The sequence below is a fragment of the Bombus pascuorum genome, chromosome 7, assembly GCF_905332965.1.
Source record: "Bombus pascuorum chromosome 7, iyBomPasc1.1, whole genome shotgun sequence".
NCBI classification, from domain to species: Eukaryota; Metazoa; Arthropoda; class Insecta; order Hymenoptera; family Apidae; genus Bombus; species Bombus pascuorum.
The window spans coordinates 7681446-7702742 of record NC_083494.1 but is presented as its reverse complement, the minus strand read 5'-3'; the positions used below and the strand labels follow the sequence as shown (position 1 = coordinate 7702742).

Genomic DNA, 21297 nt, shown 5'->3' with positions numbered 1-21297 from the left:
GAAAGCATGTCTGCCTTCTGTTTATACTGTTGGAAATACAGTAGAGTTCCGGCCGGTTATCTGGCCTCGTTTTATTTATTTTCAAGAATTTATTTATTACTAGACAATAATATAAACAATCGCAAGCTTCGAGATAAATTTTGAAAAATGGTGTCTGTAATTGTTAGTTTTCTTCTTGTTTCAATTTGTGCAGTTGATAAGTATGCCTTTTGAATAATCCAGATGATAATTGGTATATATTTTCTGGATACACCAGCCATTTGTTTATCCAGCCAGAGATCCCATAAGGGCTATAATCATAAAAAACAGGGGCAGTTTTCCAAGTAAAAAATACTGTAACGTAGACTGAATTGGTTGTGTTTTCCATGAAAAAATGCAATCTTGCGTCTCATAAATCTGAGAGAGCCCCCTAACGTACGAACTACGGAGCAATTTATAAAGCAATTTCCGTTCAGTTCATCGATATATGGTTTGAAACTTTTGCCCGACAGAGAATATGTCCTAACACGGTTCATTTCAGCCAGGCGTCGTCGTTTATTTCTTTCCTTTTTTGTTTGAGAAATGTCTGGCCTCGGTCAAGCGTTGCAGATAACGCTCGTACTTCCGCCACTAGAAAGGTGGTTGTCTGACGGCGAAAGGGAGCGCGGAGAGTGTCCTTTGCGAAGCACGCGAAAAAATCAGATGCAGCGACGCGAAGAGCACGGCCATCGGTCAGCTTTATCTTTCACGTTGGTACGAAAAGGAGTGCCACATGAAATTTAAGAGCCAGCCAAGCTGTGTCTTGTTTTTAACTCTCTGGGCAGATGGTTGCTCGATGGAATTTACGATGTTCCGCGTACTTGCTAATTTCGCGGCATATTTTCTCGTAAGTTGCGCGCACGTTTCGGTGGCCATATGACGGACGTCTCCGTTACGCTATCGCCACGTGCCTTTAAGCTTTAAAAAAATCGCATCTGAACAACGTATAATTATCAGGGTTGGGCATATGATGTACAGCGACGTGCAGAAATATTGTTTGGGCAGATAGATTGTACACGTTTTGCTTTTTTCTTAGTAGGGCATTTGAGAAATTTCTGTCGATTTTCGAATTGTGAACAAGAAATACGGTATTAGCATGTATGGATATTTATCCATTTATAGAAAATTGGAACGTACAGAAATGCACACATGTAATATTCGTGAAAAGCGCGACAGAATTAGTCAAGAAAAAGAAAATGTGAATTTTATTAAACCAAAAATGTATAAAGATTATTACTATAGTACTGTATATGTTATTACTTCAAACGAGATAATAATTCTTACAGATTTTAATAATTTCCTAATGATTTTAAATGGAACAATTAATTTTCAAAAGTGCCCTAAAATTTATAAATGGAATTATGAGCAAGGACTCGTGCACGTCACTATAAATTCGCTGTAATTCAGGTCACCGATAAGTGTCCAGCTGGTTAGTGGTTCTCGTGATGGTGGTCGCAACACGGAGTCGTTTTAAATTGATAAGGAGTTTTCGACGAATAAAGTAAAATGCAAATCAAACACGTGCGCTCCGCAAGTTATCTCTTATTAACGTGAAAAATGCATCTCTCGTGCAATGCATTATGCGTCGGTTCATCAAGCGCATTTATTTCATGCACCGACTCGTTTCCAACGACGATGAATGCCAGAACAGAACGTACCTGAGGAAATTTCTTCCGTTTTATCGTATTTACCGCGCAAACAGTAAGCTGTAACCGTAATAAAAGTCAAAGACGTAAATCTTTTTGCAGTGTTTTTTAATTTGCCTACTACTGTTATTTCAATAAACCTGCCGCTTTTAAAGTTTTAAAGTTTTATTATGCTCACTAGAACTGGCGCGTTTTAACGTTGGGGACGAGAATTGAATGAAATTTGTTTGATGTTCAATGAGTTTAAACAGGTTTCATTAGGTCTGATTTTAGATAGTAAATTGTACGATAAATTAAGGAAAATGGCTTGAGGAAGTTTATTTAATATTATAGTGCTTCTGAACGATTCATTTATGTAATATTTCTAGTTAGAAAATATTACTCTGAATTGTCGTAGTCGTCAAACGTTTTCAGAAGGATTATTAGATTATTGAGATAACGAATTCTCGAAACTACTATTTAAATAATAGTAAGAGCAATTTTGTTTATTTGTTAATATTGCGATATTGTACAATAATTGAAACTTAAAATAGAAGTTCAAACCTTATTATCATTATCTTTCTTAAGAGAATAATACACGCGTAACATAGGTTTTGATGTTCGGCGATATTTCTTCACATCTTGTATATCTCGTTTCGTGGCGGGAAACGGCGAGTCTAATATCAATAAATCGGTCTCTGATAGCAAACCAAGTCGTAGTTTCTGTCTCGTTACGCAGGTACGTCCTATGGGATACGTAGTTGGAGGCATAGGAATACCTTGCCAGTTTGTATAGTAGCAGCCCTACTTCCTGGCGCCCCTATTGATCCCCCTTTATCCCGGAGCTCCTAGTCACGACATCGCCAAGAGGCACAGGCAGAACCTCACAGTCAAGGGGGTGATGTTTAATTCAAGTCCAAGCACAATGCTTCCTCAAGAAGCGTCTCTCTCACTTTCCATATAAATTATTCCGCGGTCTCGCATTCAAAGCCCTCCCCGATCTCCTTACCGCCCCTATTCCATCCTCTTTCGCTACGCAAAGGAATGTGCCGAAACGACCTCGCGAAAAAAATCTACGCACCTTTCTGCAAAGTGTCTACCGTTCCGTGAAAAGAGGCTGCCTCTTTGAGGCTCCGTTGCCCGCTGAAAAATTGAGGAACCTGTCTCCCGGAACGAATTTCGAAAGGTATTTGTGCCTAATGGCGGGATACTGATACCCTGCCACGAGAAGACACTCTTTGTCCGTACGAATTTAAAGAAAAAGCTTCTTCATTTGGAAATTTTCTTTTCGTTAAAGATATTAATGATTAATTCGCGTTATTAACCCTTGCTATATGATTTGTTATTCATCGATAGTTCTGATACTAAGAAATACATTTCTTATTCGTGACGAGGTACTCGCAGTCTGTCATGCGTGTATCTTGATATCATCAGTGAAAGGATTAATCTATTTTATTTTCATCTGTCTGATTTTCCTTGGGAATATGTTATGCCAGTCTAATGTAACCTATTTTCTGAATATTCTTCGTTTTATTGGTCTGATATAAATGAACTCTATTTAATACAAGATTTATATTCAGTGAACAGTGCGTGACTTATAATACGATTAGCGAATAACCATTAGTCTTCTCCGAGTACAAACTTGAAAAATCTCAGTGCTTCCTCGTATACAAGCGATCTCGTTGATCAAGTATCGGGAATGTTCGTAACAACGTCGATATTCCTCTCTGACCTATAGAGGCCCGTCCTCATAAACAGAAACTCCGTTCTGGAGTAATTTACCTCATCGGCGGCTGGTTGAAAAAATAAAGATATATTTCTCGAGATATTAGGACGAACCCCATCATTTTCTTTCGACCGCAAAGTATTCGAAATGCAGTTGTTCCGTGAAACTCCGCCTTCTCAGCCAAGAGAGAAAGAGAGAGCTAGATATTCTTTTTGCCGGGGCACCGATCAATCTCTCTGAAAATACGGACAGTTATCCAGCCTTCTCTTCGGCCGGGACGTCTTTCGGCTATACGAAATCCTCTTCAGTGCCGGCTGGCTGGACATTAGTCGCGAGGCATGTCGTATCGGGTCGGGAGATAAGACGTCCGATTTAAGTTCGCGAGAAAGGAAGCGCGCGAGTAGAATTAAAGGTCAGAGCGGGAGGCAAAGAGAGATAGAAAGGAGAGAAAAAGGGAACGATGGAAAAGGGTGGTAAAGAACGGTAGGCCAGTTGAAGAGATGTAGGAGCTCAGGGGACTCAGAATCTTTTGGGACTGTCGACCGATTTAATTGGCTTTCTGGTGGAGGACTGGTCTCGTGGCAAGCACAACGAGTCTTGATTCTTCTCCAAGACAAGTCCAATAAATCCTGCTGGTTCCTTCGCCGGCCACGTTCCCCCACTCTCCTTTAAACGATGGTGACAAACTAAACCGAGGTCTTTCCACTACTCCGTTTCCCACCCTCCGGACTTTTTTATCTGATCTCGCGGCGGAGGATACACAAGAAACACAAACCGCCGTTCGAGCGAGGGTAGGAGGTGTAGTAGATTCTACGTACCGATAGGCTCGGTCAGAAAGAGTAAGAGAGAGAGAGAGGGATGGTGGAAACCTGAGGGGACACGAGGTGGTCCAGAAAAGGGGTTAGAAAGACACTGGCGAACGAAGAGGACTGGATCGTTCCGTTGGTACGCGGGATAAGGACACGAGGAAGTTTCGGGTCCTGGTAGCGGTGATGTCCGCACATTAAGAACTCGTTCTCTTATCGGCGATGATTTATGGCGGCATTCAATTTTTAACCTCCTCGTCGAAAGGGAATCACCGAAATAAATATGGCCCGTTGCGCTCTACCGATTTTTGACTCATGCCAGAGGACAGATGTTTTCACCGATCGCGTTCGAATTGGCTGCGCACATGTGCAAAGAGACTTTTCTGGCGCCTACTCTTAAACCCACCATCCTTGGGCTATATTTCAATCATCGTAGCCTGCCCAAACGATACAGAATTTATCGCATACTCGTGTTATTTCTACGACCAGTTGATCGAATATCCAGAGACTGCTAGCAAGATTCAGTCAATGCTTCGCTTATTAATATATCAACGGCTGTTCAATATTAGCCCTTATAGAACAATCTTCAATGATTCTAAGGAAAGAATAAATTTGTTATATTTATTTGAATCGGAGGTAAATGTTCAAGTGACAAAATTTTCAATTTAGAAAGATTGTTGAGGTACAACTGAAGTTTGATAGAAAATTTCTAAATATCAAGATATAAAAACATTTGGGAAAACGATGCAGTTGTACTTTCCCACTGAACGTCCCAATTTAACAACGACGATAAGTGATGCAAAGATGCGTGAAACTGAAGTCTCCAAATTCCCGTCTTTGTCTTAATTACGATAACGCGAACTCGTAACTTGCTACTTAAGGATTTTCATAAAGGTACCAACTGTGAGTTACTTTCATTTTTTTGGGGGGGGGGGGGAATTATTACGTTGACTCTGAACACGACATAATTCAATCGTTTATCGTTCAAAATGTTCGCACCAATTACGCCTATCTATCATAAGAGCGCAATCGTGTTACGTTTCATTAATTTACCGTTGTCTCGTGATAGTCACGTCTCGGGCAAGTAGTCAGCATATTAATGCCGACTGAGAGTCACTGAAGTTCTTCGGTCGCATCAAGTGGAATGTATTCATCCATCGAGTTAACGCACGCTCAATTTGTCCGGGACTTGTCAGCCTCGCTGGAAAAGGATACCTTAATAAATTGTTGCCATGTTCCACCGGCAGGACGTTCCCTCTTTTTTAAACGATGCTCATGGTGGTCGCGGCGCGACGTTTCGAGTTTTGCAGGAAGGGTATTGTTTTGTAACTGGCATCGGGTGTTCTCGCTTTTTTACGCGCTCGATCAGAAAGGGGACTCTCCGCGATGTTGTTCTTTTATTTTTTACACCTGACGCGTCTCGCCCTCGAATTTCTTGCCGTTGATCGTCGCTTATTAACCTCGCTTTCTCGCCTCGATTGATCGAGTACCAACAGCTTCTTAGGTATAGTAATTCCACTTTTTTTTTTTTACTTGAATGTAAGAATTATTTATAGCGATTCGATCTCTGCATTGTGATCTTGTTCGACTGATGCCGGAAATTGTTGCATTCGCTTCGTTTACTAGTACATTTAGTTTTTCGCGAAACTGATTGATTTCGGAGAAATTTCTCAATTTAGCACGTAATACATTCAAGTGATTATATTTCATAAAGTAAGCGTTGGAGTAAATTGAAAATTAATTTTCGCGATAAAACATATTTTAATTGTAACGTCAATCCAGCTAAGTTTACCGTGGCAGGAGTATTTTTGTAAATTTTAATAGCATAAAATGGTGTAAGAGTACTAGTCTATATCATATTCGGAGAAAAGAAGTTTAAACATTCTAGAAATATATGAATATTAACTAGAAATATCTAATTAATGGGTTAATCTCATTAGGTAAGGTTAATTAATGGTAGGCTATTAATTTAATATTTAATGGTAGCTTATTAAATGGTTAGGCTTATTTTCGTTTAACATCGTTGCTTGCAAGAAATAATGTAAAATCTATCTCTGGCATTCTTTTCGCTAACAAATGGAGAACGGAAGATATACTTACAGCATAAATAAATTGGCAAACATTCATACGATCTTTTTTCCTTCGAAATAAAACTTGATTTCGAAAAGTTTCGCTATAAAAGTACGCTGAACTTGTTAGCTGATCGTACCATAAAAATTCTAAAAGTTCAAATGCCACATAATAACACATTTTAAGCCACATAATAGAATTTCTCTCGAAGCTCGCAAGTTTTGCTCCATTCTTATCTCCAGGCAATGATACGTTAATCATCGTTATCGTTGCTATGTATATCTCGATGGGTGAACCAGAGAACCGCGTGCTCTTTAATCGCTTTAACTGTACGACTACATACAGGCCGGAAGAAAATAGATCTAATAAGAGCGTGTACAGGGGTTGCAAAGGCCCGGGCAGAATCAATTTCATTTTTCAATTTCAGCCGGCCGTAGAAGGAAAAGCCACCTCGAGCAAGAAAACGTACCATTTTGCGTCTTACGTATATACGCGAGTAGGAGGATCAGGAGCTTTGCTCTATGATTACGTGAGCTAGTTCGAGCCGGACAGACAATAACGCAACCCGACCCGACCTAACCCAAATAACTTCATCTTGCCCAATAATACTGGCCGGTCTGATATTTCCAGCAACGAGATGGCGCAATCCCTCGTCCGAAATCTACCAGTGGTCACTAGAAAAGGTACACGTCGAAAATAAGATTTTCATCGGGATCAAATACAATGTCTTCCTTTTTAACGTATCAACATCGTCAATGAGTCTCCATTCGATTGGGCAATGTTCGTTCGCTTATATACGTCTCCTGCAATTTCGATAGGCATATTTCTAAGTTTTTAAATTACCATTCGATATCTAGACACGTCATTTACTTGTCAAATTATAGATACAAGCGGCTCAGATGAAAAATTGGTAGGAGCGAAAAAATGTTTGATTTTGAAAATAGTAATGCTTAATTTAACGGATCCTACATATCATTTTCTATATTTATTTCGTTTTTGAAAAAATATTCACTTTTGTTACCTCGCCACTAAAATCTTCATAAATCATTTTTTCCATCATCTATGAATTTAGCGATCAATCTCTCTTAACGATTAACTTTGTAAAGAATCCATAGTTATATCGTTATCGTCACGCATGCCTCCGTCTCTCGATCGATCGTTCACGACAGAGCCGCGAAAATTAGATGGACGTTCTGCATAATAAACGAGATAATCGCGGATCTTCGTTGATAAGAATCTGTAAAGGGGGTCTTGGAAGCGTCGAAAATCTCTGAGATGGGCTCGTTTGATTTTTTGCCCGGTGGTTCAGGAATTTCGTGAAACATTGACACGGAGTAGTTGTCGTAAAAATTTACGGCTCTGAGTTAAATCCAGCGAAGGCCTTATCTTTACTTTCACACCCCGAATGACCGACACGAATCAGCCCCTCTCGTCGGAAGACTTCAGACGATTTCTGTCGGCGTGCTTTAGCCCTCACTCTGTCTCCATCTTCGCACGCCTCTTCCCAACCAAGCAGCCGAGCCAAAGGTGTGTAATCTAGCGACGTCGTTTCGTATTTTTTCTTCTTTCTTTCCCCTTAACCATGAACTGGATGTTGACTTTCTCTCTCTTACTCTCTGTTTCTGTTCCTTTCGTTTCTTTCAACCAATTCTTGGAGACACGAAACCGTTACCGAGTTAAAGGCAGAGGAGGAAACACGTGGAATCCGGGAATTCCCTCGACTTCGTCGTATGGAATGCCAGGAATACGCGATGGGGATGGTCGAACGTTTATTAGGCATGACCAAAAGCCTGATCCTCCTGTGGTCCTGTGCGCGCAATCGCGAAAATTCCCCGCGCATATTTCTACTCGACGAGAAGGAGTAAAGGGGTTGGTGAAAGCTACGTTGGTGTCCCTCGTGATAGCGAAGGGTCTCATGAAAATTTCACCGATCGTTTTCATACTGGAGCGCGCGTTTTGCGGTCGACTGTGTTGCGACGAGAATCGCTCTGGTCTATCGATTTTACAATATTAATCGCTTCATTTCCGGACGATCACGATGATAATAGCGCCCTGTACGGAGAGACGAGGCCGAACATTGTTTCATCTTAAGTAGGGTAATTTGAGTCAGATTGATATTCCAGTCAAGCTAAGTAATTTGCCTTGTAATTCGCCAAATTCGATTACCAACAATCTTTAAGCGATCCATGTTTAGAAACAGATTGTGAACAGATTGGAAACAGAGTGGCGTGGCAAACAATGAAATGCGCACGTACAACGTGTACGAACATCGATTGTACTAACTTCTACCTAACAAAAAGAAAAAGGTTTGTTCAATAAATAATACTCTCAGTTGCAGTTATCATGAAACAATAGCGGGTGTATCCTACTTCATTTTTGAACGTTATCTTCTTGTTCAATGGTGTCTCGTAATATACAACGAATTAGAGTATTCTGTGCAAAGTTGAAGATAAAATTTTAAGATATCGAACTTTAGGTGTCTCGAATAATCCTACCTCACTATATATATACATATATATCGTACCGTATCGCGATTCCAAGAGAAATTAGTCCACACGTACTTATTTATTTACCCGTTAGAATTCTTTATAGATACAGAGAGGACCTTTTTTAAAAACACAGACTGCTTCGGGCTGTTTGCGTTGGACGAGTAAAAGTCTGGACGAGTTTCGTCGCGTACAGGTGCCACTATATCGGAGGCCCCTATCGCGATGATAATAAATTCGTGCAACCGTAAAGGACGTTCGTTTCCGATTGTTATCGGCGAAGCGGCGTGATTTATCGCTAATGGATTCAGTTTAACCGTGGCTCTTCATCCACCGGTTAACGAGTAAAAGCAGCAGGGTAATTAGGGGAACGTATCCGTCTTCTCGTACTGTTACAAGTTACAAGCGAGAAGCGTTTCGCGGCATCTTGTTAATAATACGCATCCAATTAGCGGCTTCGTAGCGTGAGGCTACGTCACCGGCTCTCATTTGTCAACCAGTGAGTCTCTCCCCGCAGTGACGAAAGCCATATTGCACCTAAAACTTTCTCCGGTCGTCTTCGATTATATACAGGCGTCGTTGTAACACGCGAGGTAAGCCGATCAGAACAGGGATGAACATAGGGGGCTTCTTCATGTAGGTGAAACTTTAATGTAACATCATCATCCCTTGGTGGGTTGGGAAAGAATCGTGATATCATTCGTTAAAAATACCGACGATGAAGCTTATCGTACCTGTCGTCAAGGTTTGCACGGGATCAAGACATGTGTAATGTGTACACACAGTGGCTCGCAAAAGTATTTGGACAGTTTTCATGAATATACTCTATATATCATACAAGACACTTAAAAATTTCATTAGCACCGTAATGGGATATGATTGTCATGATTGCGCGTATTGGTAAAATTTGAACTGAATTAAAAAATGTACACGAACGTTACAAGATACCTATCGTAAATGTAAATATCAAATAAATAACGAAGAAGTGAATAATTATGACGTGAAATTGGTTGACGATACGTTGAATTTTAAAGTTGCTTTTCTATAAAAAAAAGCTTGTGATTCGTCGTATTCTTTTTCATCCGTATTGTTCATACATTATTAACGAACGTGCATTAAATTAGTAAAATCAATTGTTGGAACGAGATTAGGAATGATGTTTCAGTGAAATTTATTTCAGTTAAATGATACGATAACACGAGCACGAAGCGAGTGGCGCGGGCTGCTAACGAGGATCTAATTGAGTCGAGTCGAGATAAATTTACAGGTTTGTCGTGCGTTAATAGAAAGTAATTATATTTGAAACTTTATGTCAGACAAATGAATTTCTGATACTCGCAAAAGTTCACCGGGTGTAGCGTTCAACTTTCAACCCCCATTCGCTTATAGAGGGTAGTTTGCAGGTACGCGGTAGGACCCGGGAATGTGCGAAACTAGATTGTTTCTAAAAGCTGTTCCCAGTGGTTCACGTAGTAAGTTTACGGTTTGTTTTGAATCACGTGCTATCAATTTTATTCTTCTCTTATGCATTCAATTATAATAGAAAGTGGATGTGATAGGATGTGCCGCGATATACGAGATGTTCATTTCGAATCACGTACTGTCAATTTTATTCTTCTATTGTACGTTCAATTACAATAGGAGATAAAGTTAGGATTCGGAGCAATATAACGTGGAATATTTCAAAAAGATTGGACAAAATTTTGTATATTCGATCTTTGTCCAAATGTCACAAACTGTTTGTCAAAACGTCATTTTATCGGTGTTATCATGTAAACACGAATATCGGTGAGAGGTCAGGAATGGAAGGTAAGGTCAGAAGGAAAGAAAAGGAACAAAGAAAAAAATGGAAAAGAGCAAATACAAAGAGGGAAGTAAGATAAGAAGAAGAAAAAAGGAAAAAATAAAGGAAGAAGAGATATTCGCAATATTTTTCCAAATATTATTCCGTTGGAAACGTTTCCAAAAATGCCACCGAAAGAAGAGACACCCAATAACGAAGGAAGCAATAAACCATTCGCTGGTCACAGTTTGTTATCACAACGTCGCAGTTAATAAAATAGCAGTCTTTGCGTAAGCTCATGTGACGTTCGTGTTGATGTACACCGGAACATCAAAGCTCCAGTTTTCAAATAAGAAGCGATCGCCACCAGCAAAAGAAGGGGAGATTCTAGGGGGATCGACGACTCGTGAAACGTTTCCCTGGCCGAAAAGTGCAAACCAATAAATTATAGCGGAGACGGGCGTAAATACACACGAGGCTCGATTACCTTGAACTTAAAGGAACAGGGGAGAGAACGAAGGAGAAAGAGGATCGAAATGACAGACGTGCTCGAGTCAAGAGAAAGGTGACTGCTTTTAGCGGGGAAAATAAATAGGCGCCATGTTGTGCAAGGGAACGCATTTAAAAATAGTTCCGGGACGATTCTACGGACTCACTTTCGACGTACACCCTGAGACTCGATGGCTTATAGGTACGGTCGTTAGGTTCGAGGAAAAAGCTAATTAAAAAGCAGTAAAGGAAGTGACACACGTGCGCCACGGAAATCCTTTTTTCGACTGAAACTCTATTTTCAAAACGATCTCTGAGAATCGTGTTTTTGGAACGAATCTCGCGACCAATTGCAAAGATGAAGATATATAATGAAGTTGAATATTTTCAGATAGAAGAAGGTAGGGTTACTCGACGAGTCGAGTTAAGTAATTTGTCTTGTAATTCGCCAAATTCGGCAATATTTAAGTTACCTACATTTGCCGAAATTTGCGTTCATCTCAATTTTCTACGAAGTCTCTATACAACGAACTCCCTATATAACTTCTATGAACTCTCTATATAACTTCTATTCATCGAAAAGCAAAGAGTTTGCTCGATGTTCATGTTCTCAATTATAGCTGGCGTCTATAGATTACTTTATTTCTGGAAATTTCGTTGTACCGTGATATTCCCCGCAATTATCGAGTGAATTCTTGACGCGAGCCAATTAAGAATCGTTTCCGTGAGAAGGCTGGAGACGACGATTAAACGGGACGACCTCGAAAACTATAAGATATTCTTGGAGCGGTCCTAAATTTTAAACCGGCCGCTCTTCGCGCGATTAACAACACGTTGCGAGCGATTTGTCGGCGTTCCAGCACGAAGAAACATCGCCACGGTCCCCGACGAAAACGAGCGTTACTATTTTTGTGCGTTCTTCCATGGGATACGAGATTCTCGAGGCGCGATTAACGCTTCTAGGGGAGAGACACTTCGGTCTGTGACGTATTTAAAGGATCAATTTTATAACGGAGCATTATGCTGTACGTGTCACGTTTGAACAGTTGTTCTTTTAGCTCGGTGAAGAGTATACGTTTTCGTGCTGTTAAATCGTGGATGAAAGAATCTTACGCGAGTAGGAACTATTCTCAGGTCCTTTTATTATATGGAAAGCAATAAAATTTTAGTTCAGATGAGATGTCAGTTGTGAGTAATAACTTGTATTATATACACAGGTTTAACATATAGTATATATGTATGTACTGCGTATACATAATTATATGATTTAGTTCGTGGATAAGATACTTCACGTTCCAATGAAAATATACTTGAGATACATTTCATCTAATGAACAACATATCGTGGCGAAATAATTCGTTCGCTTGTACAGAAATGCGAAAGAAGAATTTAAAAATAAGATTCGTGGAAGATTCTCAATAAACTCTCGAATAGTACAAAAAAACAGTAACAGCCACATGTTCATCAGTTTTCGCAGATCAAGCTGTTAAGCAACCGGGCAACATCTCGATCGCACACGTGGATCAGGCTTTAAAGACGGTACGTAATAAGATCGAGGACCTTAAGACCTAAAGGTTAAGTCATGATTTTTATTTTCTTTTGGTTGGCCTCGAAATTACTTCCAATTCTCGTTTGTGTGGCGGGATATCGACACTGGCTAGCGGCTCTAAAATTTCGATTGCTTAAATTCAATGGGTGCAATGTATGGGAAAAGGGAGAAGCGGGAAAGAAAGAAAGAGACAAAAAGAGAGAGAAAGAGAGAAATGATCTAGAGGAGGAAGGATGGAAACGGTTGGGAGCGTTGAGTACTTAGTGGGGTGTAAGAAATTCAATTGCTCGGTATAATATCACGGCTGAAGAAGGCAGAGAAGCAATCAGAAAAAGCCGCGGGCGATGCGCTAAACGATCTGTGCAACGAGTTTATCCATCTGAACCGTTCGGCCTGTTTTGCTCGTCTTTCTCGCGTTCTTTGTGTCTGCTGCACGTGATATTTGTCGCCACGTATCCGAGCCTTGATATTACACTCTTATGATAGCTCACATCTCATCATTACACGCTTCAGTCGTCATGGACGTGAGCTTTACCAACATCGTTGGATCTTTTCTGAACGCGTTACGGCTACGAATAATATATGAACCGAGTCGTTTCTTATCCGTTCGTCCATATCAAGAATTACTTTCCCTCAAGATGTTGATCGCTGTTATTACGTTCCAGGTGTACTTATAATCGCTTTCAAGCTAACGCGCGATTTTAATTTCGAGATGGTTGCCATGGAACGTTTTTATCACGAAGCTTCTCTCTTATATCGTTCTCACGCCGAACGTGTTTCCAATGTTTCAAATACGGCGACGAACGAAAGTATTGAGCACAGATTACATTTTCCTATAAAATTCTGTGTAATTCTGTAAAACATAGAATTCCTTTATCCAATTTCGTCATAAATTATAAGTTTTGAATAGCGAGATAAAAAATTATTAGCCTAAAGTTATTCTAAGGTCGATACATTACGCCACAAAGAGGAAACGTAAAAGGGATGCAGGAATCGCGATAGAAACAGAAATTTCGTGTCTTTACACGAAGTTATTTAAAGGATAGATTTTACGTAATGATTTTCAAGGCTTGAGATCGTTATAATAATTATTTCTTAGTGAAAGATTAAAAATTATATTTTGCAAAAAGATCGAGCATAGAATCACGTTCTTCACAAATCTACGCAGGATTTGACAAGGAAAGGTGATCCGTGCAAATACTTTTGATACAGGTATACTTTCTCGTTTACGTGTATGTATACATTTGATTTCGGAGAAATATTTGTAACCGAATGGAAATATCAATGCACATTGCATTTCGAATGATTTTAGCAGTAGAAAGCGATATCGAATGTTCAATCATGCAGGTATCCAAAGGGATTGCTAGCTATTTGGTATTTTTGTTGAAACATCGGTTCGTATCAATTACACGCGGCGGACATCGTGCGTAGATAAATTCACGAAGGGATGCCAGTTTTTAATACCAGTATTCCAGAGAAAGACCTCTATTCAGTCGGTACTTCAATTTCCATTTCTCCGTAAAATATTTCCTACCCTTTACAGTTCCTCCTAAATTGTTGGCCCGAAAATTTCATAATATCGCGTGTATCTCTGGATCTTTATTCGATTCTTTTTCTCGCTAACCAGTTTTCAAATATTCTGTACAACAAAGAGACGCTTGTATTTATAAGGTAATTTCAGAACAATCTTTTTATATCTCGTTGTTTAATGATGTCTTAAATTTAAATACTCCAAAACTATCAAGTACCTGTTCTTATCCACTTCGTGAAGTTGAATATTTTTGAATAGTGAATTGACAAGTGATAAATCGTAGTTTGCACTTTTCCATTGTTACTCAATAAGGTCTACAATTATATATTTGTTGGGATAAGTTGCAGAACGAAACGTAGTGCTTGAACAAAAAATGTCCAAAAAACGTCCAAAAGGAATTTTATAGAATTTCATTGCATTAGCAAACTCGTCACTCTTATGTAAAAGAATTTGTTAGCACTGCTAGCTCGTAAAATTTCAACTAATAACGTTGGTACAATTCTGCAAAAAGCTACCCTGTTCTACCATTTACATTTTATCCCCGTTTTTAGTCCGTAGAAAAAGTGATAACACAGGAGAGCACGTGTTCGCGAAAGGCAGGCAGCCTATAATGAAATAAATATATTTTTAACGAGTCTGCTTTTTATCCTCCACGAACGAAAAGAATTTTTTGATCGAGTCACGTGAAAACAAGCGTTCGAGGTTAGAGGGAAGCCGAACAAAAGAAAAAGTCCGACAGAGCTCGAAAGACCTCGACCAGTTTTCAGTATCGCATTAGCTCGATCAGGAATGCCCGTATCTCCGTTCCATCGGCCTGCTGTCAGCGAGCTCTATCCCGATGAATGTTTAATGTGAATTTAAGACTCGTCTCTTTCCCCGGTTGCCCTCCTCCACGACCAGTCGTCAACAACGTTTCCCGCTCGTTGTCACGTTTTGGTGGTTTCAGTATAAATTCGCTCGTGGCCGTGGTCATAGTCACGCGAGCACAGTGCCGTAGACGAGGACAGTATAACCCCTTGGGAGGGAGGGGGGGGATAAATTTACATTCAACACGGGCGAATTATACGGCTACGAAAAGCATCGGTTAGCTCTCGCGATTCTTGCCAGATGGAGGATCGGCTGAGAAACGCGCGCTTTTCGCTGGAAAAGTCGTTTGCCTCGGCTCTAAATTGTTTATCGAGTCACCTCTAATTTATCCATGATTGATTGCAGTGGATACTTTGTAGAATGGAATATTCGCAACAGGCTGTTAAGAAATTGTCTCGATCTCCGTGGATCGCGTTTGAAAACGCTTTGTTGCGACTTGCAACCTTGGGTTAATGGGATACTTAACCCTCGATTTGAGTGGGTCGTCATTCAATAATTGTACTTTGAATTTCCGCGAATCAATGAATCATGCGAATTTGGAGAGCCAATGCAATTTTTGTTGCTTCTATTGTTTACTTATTCTGCATGATTTATTTCTAGAGGTGACGTTTTTTCTCCTTTTTTCTTTTTGTTATTAGAAGTGGACTCTCGAGAACAGGGAGGGGACATCTAATTTGGAATGGAAGATTGAGGATCTTTAAGAAAATGAAATTTTTGGTAGATGTATTTTGAATCTTCAACGGAGAGAAACTTCTAATAGAATGGACAACTCAGAAATAAGAAACCGTTTGCTAGATATATTTTGAGTTCTTAAATTGAGATTATAGAATCTTTCGATCAATCTGATATGAATTAAAATTCAACTGGTATTTTTAAGTCACAGTCAGATTTGAGCTAACTTAGTTTGAAGCCTCTTAATCCTGCCGCATGCTTTGATAGTTCTGCTAATTTTATAAGTTTTATAAAAACTTTTTATCGTTAAAAATCCCTTAACTTAGAGGAAGATATAAACCATTATTAACGTATATCATTTTTTATTTCAGTGCATTTGCAAATGTTTCTTTAAATATCACATATTCTCCAAACAAACATATATTTCACTGTCATTGTTATTTTCTGAATCACGTTATACGAAAGTAGTAGCGATCTTTTGTTCGCGTTCAGACTTACCGTAATACGAAACGTATTTCCCGTGTTGTTGTATAATATAATACAAAGATGGAGAAATAAATGGAAGGGGAGAATCGTCGATTCTCATCGCTCGATTCGCGGTAAACGCACAGTTGATGTAAACAAGGGCTGGTAAATACGTCCTACGTAGCTATTTATGACGCTGTTGACGCCTAAACACATGAAATAATATCGCGTGGTGCCAGTCAGCGACTGCTCCCCGTATAAGAATTATCGTGGCGTTCGCAAATAGACGCGTGTTACGTATAGATGCCATGGCGAAACGAGTTAGAATAAATTCGCTCGTGCAAAGTGAATCAAAGGGAGTATGGATAATAAACGAAAAGATGGAGAGGGCTCGTTTTACGGGTGAGTTATGCTTGAAGAATTTTAATTATCCGTACTTGTAGTGGTGGTACGTACATGATTCCGGGTAATGATAGGTAAACGCGGAATAAGGACTCGAATAACAATGAATTCTTCTATCCCGCCTTTCCGCAAATATTCCTCTCTTCTTCGAAATTTCACCTTCCTTCTCCGCAATGATTACTCACTTTGTTCCTTTGCAATATAAAATTTCAGAGTGCCATCCGGACAAGATGAATTAGTTTCGGAGAACACAGTGGACGCGTACAGAGCTTAGTATCGAGTTAGCGAAACGACGCAGGATTATAATGCGAATCTAATGCGAATGATTCCAAGATGTTCTCCTGGATGTACGTGGAAGAAAGAGAAGAGACACGCAGGGAATGGCGGTTGGCGAAACATCCGAGTGTTTATCACGCGACTGAATGATTACAACGATGGGTGAGTATTATATGCATTTATTACGCGCACGGATGCGCATATACACGTGAAAAGGACAAGTTGCGCGCGTTACGCTATACGTAAAGACCGACATAAATTATCCGCGTAATGCGGACGAGGGAGCGTAATAATAACATTGTCGAGTAGCGAATGAGAATACACCACCAGGTTTCCCTTGGTATTCCCATTCCACACCGTGGCTCCCAGTTGTCTCAAGGGATTAACTCGCCTCGTGGAGCCCATGCTATACGTCTCGTGTTTCCGCTCCAGTGTCTCAAGAAGTCAACCTCGAAAGGTTCAGCCTAGATAGCTCGCGTTCGTGTTTTCTCGTACGTGTATCTCTCTATATTCGTGTAGTTGTGTGTCAGCACGTGTACACCCACACGCGATACACTTATGCGACCGCCGTCAGAACATATGAGCTTATGTTTCGCTCTTGGAACCGGTCGAACCTTTCCGAAATTCACTCGATGTGTAACAAGGCCCGAGCTAATGCCTCTCGGAAGGACCGTGACTAATGGCTGTGTCATCAGATTTCACGAGCTTTCAATCCCTTTTTTAATTCGATGCATCTGATTTTTTCGATTGATAAGCGCCGCCATTCTGTCCCATAGCTTGTCACCGACGCACGCTATTCGTTTCCATCGGACGTCATACGTCAGCGTTCACCTTTTCCTTTTTCAGTGATTTTAATTAAAACCGTGAATCGGATCCGATGCACGAACCTCACCGGTGGTTCAAGGCTCAAGGAAAATAAAAAAACGCGATAGTGCGAATTGTTCACGCGATTATTTCGACCGATACCGATTCCCATTACATCATATTCTATTGTAAAATATCTACAACTTTGCTGATTCCGATGTCATTTAGTGTTTAGAAGAGCGTACTTCCATATAACCTACTTGAAAAGAACAACGACCTATACCGAACAATCTAGTAATTAAAAGGACGTGATCTAGATGGAGAATTGCTTCTAAAATTTGCGTACTGAATATTATGAAACGCGTCAAATGCATCAACTGCATTCTACCTTAAGTCTACCACTTTTGTCGTTTTTAAAATTTCCATAAACGCATAAGGGTCGGTAGTCTAGTAGTAGTTAATATTCCCTGGAATTTTGACTGTCCAGGTAATAAATGACACATTTGGCTAATAATGCCAGTGACCTCGTGATTCTACGATTTATGAAACTCGCTAGCCGAGTAAATCTGTCCCGTTATCTATATAACGTTTAATGAAAATAAATATCGCTCGTCTGTTTGCATGCACGCGTAGCTAGTCGACCGGATTAGAAATTCTTTTGCTTCCAGTTGCTACTGGCCGATCACAAAATCAACGGCTATAAATTAACATCGAACACCGTAGCCTACGTATCGTACAATGCGATCGACGCGAATGATATGTAAATATATAAGTGCAGCGTCCTATGGCCGCGACTATATTTGTCAGACAATACACAGTCGGCCGGCCAGCAGTTTCTACATGCGGTTTTCCGCGTTATTTTCAGTGTCGTATGCCGGCTATGACGGCTATTATGTGCAAAACACGATCGCGAATCATGATTTCACGATAAGTTTGTTTGCTGCTATTTACTCGATCGAACCTTCCGGCTATCATAATAACCGTTTTCTTTGTACCTTTTTTCGCGACCGGGCTGCGACAACACGTTTATTCAACGAGGAACTCCGTTAATGTCTTTCTCCGGTTCCACGATATACTCGATGTTACTTTCTTCTTTCTTGTTGAGAGATCCAACAATTGTATCAATTTTCTTGCGATCAGATTATTTGGAGAAACGATGTCTCGACGAATTAATTTTCATTTTCTTTGCCATGCTTCTTACTCCTTTTGTTCCTATAGTAGCAGTAACAGCAATATTATAAACAATATTCGTACGGAATCTTCTTTTAGGGATTTTAAAACCCGCGTAAGAGACACGACGATTTTTGAAACATAGCATAAAGGAATATTTTTAAAGCATAGACATAAGAAGATATATTGTGTTAATTCGGAAAGTTCTACTTTGATTAAAAATTTCCATTTGAAAGGAAACTGTGATACCTTTATACTGTATTTTAACGAAACGATATTTAGTATGCAACAATTTAATGGGATAGTTGAGGATTAACAATAGTAGGAGTAATCTAAAGTTGAATAGGCTAAATAGTCTTCATCAAAAGCTAATCATAGGATAACGAAAATGTTTTATTTTATTGCTTCGTAAACGATTTTTGTATATTTTTATGAATTGCTTATTTATTATATATAATAGGAGGCAAATAGTTAAATAATTTGTAACTGAAAGGTTCGAAATTATCGTTTAAAGATCGATCGAATTAAAGATACTTTCTATTATTTCGTATAGCACAGTGGATACGTTGTGTCACTTTATATTAAGTCGTCGACGTATCTTTTTCGGGATGCAGATTCACTTCGTAACGCGTTTAATCGATTCGTTACGTGATTCTGCACGCCAGATAAAAATACCGCCTGTATAACTGTCTGTGGAACATCTTCGTTTAAAGCTTCGTACCACTACACCTTTTCGTTTTAACACTCGATGTAAATTAAATGAATTAAAAATTCAAACTGACAGTTGCGTCTAAATCATTGTTACGAGTCAGTTTTAAGCGAAAACTTGTTTCTTCAGATTCATCGTCGTGTCAGGTAGATTATTAGACGGAAAATAAATGAGCAATATTATTCGTTCTCGTCAAAAGATCGACGTTGATAAGAGATCGTGATTGGTCTATTTCGTGCGGTTTACTCCTTCGGTTTATTGTTGAGTTTTACGTCGAATCACAAAATTTATCCCGTCAGAACAATTTCTTAATAATATACATATATTTTAACGCTTCCTCTTCTCTGTGCTTCGTATTTTTCGTAATATATATACTGCGAATACCTATGCAATTTCACATTTTTACGAATATAATTAAAAGAGTGGAATTTAAATACAGATTTGTTTAATCTATTAAATATAGTAGATTATTTGGAATATTTTATATATTTTTGTAAATTATGTTCATTTTATTTATTTTTTAATATTTAAATATCCGACGAATGCACAACAATCTAATAATAATACGCTAAAAAAGAGGATTGAAAAATCTTATTATAAAAACTGAATAATTTTAGTAGGTGGGCCGGTGGAATGAGGATCGGAGGAACGGCGAAATATTCATTTTCGTTGTTTGGGTTTAATTTCGCGGCGGTTCAAGCCGAATTCGTTTCGATCATTCTTTCCCTTCCTCTACCGTGACGTAACCCCGTGGCCAGACCCCGGCACAAGGTGCATTTATTTTCATGTAAATATGCTTCTCGCTTAGTAGCACCACGAAAAGGGGACGTCAATCAAAGCGATAAGTATGCGGGCTACTTCAAAGCGAATACTGATTGTAAGTTAAAGCGGCCAGGCCCGTAAGTCGCTCAGGACATTGTTAAAAAGCTCAGGCAACGGGAGAGACTGTACACTGTCGGAGGGCTACGCGATAAATGCCTCGCATTCGTTGGATAAAGACCTCTGTCAAAGTTGGCACATGCAATAAACCTTTAGTCAAAACCACCAAACACAATGGAATCACTCTTACACTGGTACTTTCGTTATACCAGTGTTCCTCCTGGAACCTGTTGTCACCTTAAACATTTTTCATATTCTTTGATTGAATAACCACTTCCATTATGAATCGACTTTGTTGTTCCAATGCAATATATTTTTTTTAAATTCATTCTCGAATAATTTACGTTATTGAATTCTTTTTAATGTTTTTTTAATAACATAGTTCTGACAGGGAATTCTAACATTTTGTTTTTTTTATTAATTATTATTCCATCATACGATTTTACGCAACGTGGTGAAGCTGAAATATTTATATTACAGTACTATGATAAATTAATTTCTGTGATTAAAATAAGCATTTTCATTAATGCATTAAAGAGCAATGTGACTTGGAAACAATATTTCATTTAAAATTTCTTTCAAACAATATACGTTGCCGCATCCTGATTTTTGATATTGTGGCTGTGAGAGCGAAATTTAAAAAAAACAGACGATGGATATAAAAATAGTTGCTTTGAGGTATCTCTGACGTTATTCGAAAGGAAGTCGGGTGTATTATTTACAATTCAATACTTAAAAGATGCGTTTCATGTGACTCTGGTTTATGAGGTTTGCAAAAGCTCGAACCGCATCTTTTGAATTTGCTCGGCTCTCTACAAAGGATGCAACTCAGCTCGGTTCCTTTCTGGTCTTCCATCGATGCACACGCAATTTCCGCGACCTAGCTACTGCATACACGCGTGTGCACCATTTTTTCTCAAAAAATTTTAATCTTTCCGCCGTGGTTTCACGTCTCTTTGAGGACGGAAAA

The 21297-nt window shown here is 39.3% G+C and overlaps 1 long non-coding RNA gene across 2 annotated transcripts in view; it reads left to right on the top strand.

Moving 5' to 3' along the window:
• The window catches only part of LOC132908830 (uncharacterized), a 159704-nt gene that overhangs the window by 131 nt on the left and 138276 nt on the right, over nt 1-21297 (top strand). The window contains exons 1-2 of one of the 2 annotated variants that reach the window (XR_009658423.1): nt 16170-16489; nt 16703-16927. This is a non-coding gene — a long non-coding RNA (uncharacterized LOC132908830). Of the gene's footprint in view, nt 1-16169; nt 16490-16702; nt 16928-21297 lie in introns of those variants that run through there. The other variant, XR_009658424.1, reaches the window with a different exon arrangement.